This window comes from Chiloscyllium plagiosum, chromosome 4 (genome assembly GCF_004010195.1).
Source record: "Chiloscyllium plagiosum isolate BGI_BamShark_2017 chromosome 4, ASM401019v2, whole genome shotgun sequence".
Taxonomy (NCBI): Eukaryota; Metazoa; Chordata; class Chondrichthyes; order Orectolobiformes; family Hemiscylliidae; genus Chiloscyllium; species Chiloscyllium plagiosum.
In genome coordinates this window covers 111,558,708-111,561,845 of record NC_057713.1, presented here as the reverse complement: position 1 = coordinate 111,561,845, position 3,138 = coordinate 111,558,708, and the positions used below count along the sequence as shown (strand labels likewise).

At 44.5% G+C, this 3,138-nt stretch overlaps 1 protein-coding gene across 1 annotated transcript in view; it reads left to right on the top strand.

Annotated features, from left to right (window-relative positions):
* The first annotated feature begins 1,558 nt into the window (after positions 1–1,558).
* Positions 1,559–3,138, top strand: part of LOC122549327 (activin receptor type-1-like) — a 49,004-nt gene continuing 47,424 nt past the window's right edge. Inside the window, exon 1 of the mRNA XM_043688960.1 lies at positions 1,559–1,670. The gene's annotated coding sequence lies outside the window, so the exon portion shown is untranslated. The remainder of the gene's footprint in view (positions 1,671–3,138) is intronic.

Sequence of the window (3,138 nt, the reverse complement as noted above, 5' to 3'; positions counted from 1 at the left end):
TACTGACACTTCAGGTTGAAAAATTGGAAATGTGCATGTCAGTTTTCTGGGAGAATAGGCAATCATTGAAAGGTGCCTCGAAAACAAAATACAGCCCTCCCTAATGCTGCAATGAAGTGGATAACCTCACATTTTTCCACATTATATTCCATCTGCCATGTACTTGCCTATCACTAAGCCTGACCAAATCTTGCAGAAACTGTTTAACATTTTCATCACACCATCCGTTTTCACTTGGCTCTGTACCATTTGCAAGTTTGAAAGTATTACATTTGTTCCTCTCATCCAGTTTATTAATATGCTTTGTAAGCAACTGGGTGCCAAGTACTGATCCTTGTGGTACCCAACTGTTCACAGGCTGCTATCTTGAGAATGACCCATTTATTCCAACTGTTTTCTGCCTGTAAGCCAATCTTTATGCTGTGTCAGTGTATTATCTTCTATGTCGTGCTTTGATTTTACGAACCAACCTCTGGTGGGAGGGACCATATCAAAAGCTTTCTGAAAATTCAAGTGTACTTCATCCATTGACATCCCTTTCTGAATTCTGTTAGAACATCCTCAAAAAACTTCAACAAGATCGTCAAATTCAATTTTCCTTTCACAAATCGACATTGACTATGCTCAATCTGACCACTCTTCTTCAGATCACCCATTTACACTATCCTTTATTCTGCATATTCGAACTTTCTCTACTACTGATGTTCCTTGCTTTCTTTCTTGCCCCCTCTTAAATAATGTTGTGACATGATTCTAACCTGGAGGAATACTTCTTGAATTAATAACATTTTAAAAGATAATTAATATATTGACTATTTTTCCAACCAGCAACAGCATCACTCTGGGATGTAGAATATTGGGTCCTGGGGGTTTATGAACCTTCAGCCTTATTAGTTTGTGTAATTATGCTGAGCCATGCATGTACACTCGAATATTCTTCTGCTAATGAAAGACTAGATCATGTAATGGGCCATTTAACAAGAACATTGTGATGAGGTTTCTCTGTGTGAACACTACACCCACAAGATCTCTGTAGAATACTGTTTCATAGAGTCATACAGCACGGAAAGAGATGCGAAAGTGAGTGGAGTGCGAAGTGTTTTGATAGGAAGTAAAGAATGATAGTAGCCATTGATCAAAACATGTAAAATTATTGGGTATCCTTATTTGCTGATACTCTGGGCTGTCTTAGCAAATCTACAGTGCATTTCTTTCAAATATATTGAGGATTCTAAATTGGTAAGTGAACTATAATTATACAATTACTAAAGTCATAAACCCTTAATCAGTTACATACTGTTGAATAGTGGATAAATATTTTACAGTTAATGTTGCAATTGCACCTCTAACATTAAAAAAATTTAAATGTCGATGTTACCTGAATCAGAAATGGTTACCGAATGCAGCACAGAAGGAGATCACTTGTCCCATCATGCTGATGCCAGCTTTTTGAAGGAGTTACTAATTTGGTTCCAGTGCCTTGCTCTGTCCCTATTGCTGTACATTTGTCCTTTATAAATTGTACAACTGCATTTTCAAAGTCTTATCTAACCCTTGCTCCTCACCTTCTGCCACAATATTTCAGCAGTTATTGAGTTACCCATCTCCACCTTTGATGACCTGTGTTGTGCTGGCACTCTTCCAACTGTAAGACGGGATAAACACACATGGTAATAATCCATTTAGATGAGGTGTCTTCATTTGGCACTGATTTGCTGTAAAAGACCAATATTTGGGAGACATGTTCTGCCAAAAGTGACGGTTGAAGCTGCCAAATAATGTAGGCTAGATTAGAGTGGTGCTGGAAAAGCACAGCAGTTCAGGCAGCATCCGAGGAGCAGTAAAATCAATGTTTCGGGCAAAAGCCCTTCATCAGGAATACAGGTGGAGAGATAAATGAGAGGAGGATGGGGGTGGGTTGGTGCGGGTGTCCCAGAAATGTTCCCTAAAGCGCTCTGCTAGGAGGCATCCAGTCTCCCCAATGTAGAGGAGACCGCATGGGGAGCAACAGATACAATAAATGATATTAGTGGATGTGCAGGTAAAACTTTGATGGATGTGGAAGGGCCTTGGATGGAGGTGTGGGCGCAGGTTTTGCAATTCCTGCGGTGGCAGGGGAAGGTGCCAGGATGGGAGGGTGGGTTGTAGGGGGCGTGGATTTGACCAGGTAGTCACGGAGGGAACAGTCTTTGAGGAAGGCGGAAAGGGGTGGGGAGGGAAATATATCCCTGGTGGTGGGGTCCATTTGGAGGTGGACCCTGGTTTTTGGAGGTGGAATCTGGTTTCCAGCATCTGCAGTCATTGCAGGGGCGTTCTGTCCTTGTTACGGTTGGAGGGGTGGGGTCTGAGGGGGGAGGTGTGGACAGGATGCATTCGAGGACAACTTTAACCATGTGGGAAAGGAAATTGCGGTCTCTAAAGAAGCAGGCCATTTGGTGTGTTCAGTGGTGGAACTGGTCCTCCTGGGAGCAGATACGGCGGAGGAATTGGGAATACGGGATGGCATTTTTGCAGGAGGTAGAGTGGGAAGAGGTGTAATCCAGGTAGTTGTGGGAGTCGGTGGGTTTGTAAAAAAATGTCGGTGTCAAGTCAGTCGTCATTAATGGAGATGGAGAGGTCCAGGAAGAGGGGTGGGGGGGATGAGGCGGAGGGTGTCAGAGATGGGCCAGGTAAACTTAAGGTCAGGATGGAATGTGTTGGTGAAGTTGATGAATTGCTCAACCTCCTCGTGGGAGCACGAGGTGGCGCCAATGCAGTCATCAATGTAGCGGAGGAAGAGGTGGGGAGTGGTGCCAGTGTAATTACGGAAGATCAACTAGTCTACGTAGCCAACAAAGAGACAGGCATAGCCGGGGCCCATACGTGTGCCCATGGCTACCCCATTGGTCTGGAGGAAGTGGGAGGATTCAAAGGAGAAATTGTTAAGAATGAGGACGAGTTTAGCCAAACGAAAGAGAGTGTTGGTGGAAGGGTTCTGTTGGGGACGTCTGGAGAGGAAAAAACGGAGGCCTTGGAGGCCCTGGTCATGGCGGATGGAGGTGTAGAGGGATTGGATATCCATGGTGAAGATGAGGTGTTGGGGGCCGGGGAAACGGAAGTCTTGGAGGAGGTGGAGGGCGTGGGTGATGTCTCGAACGT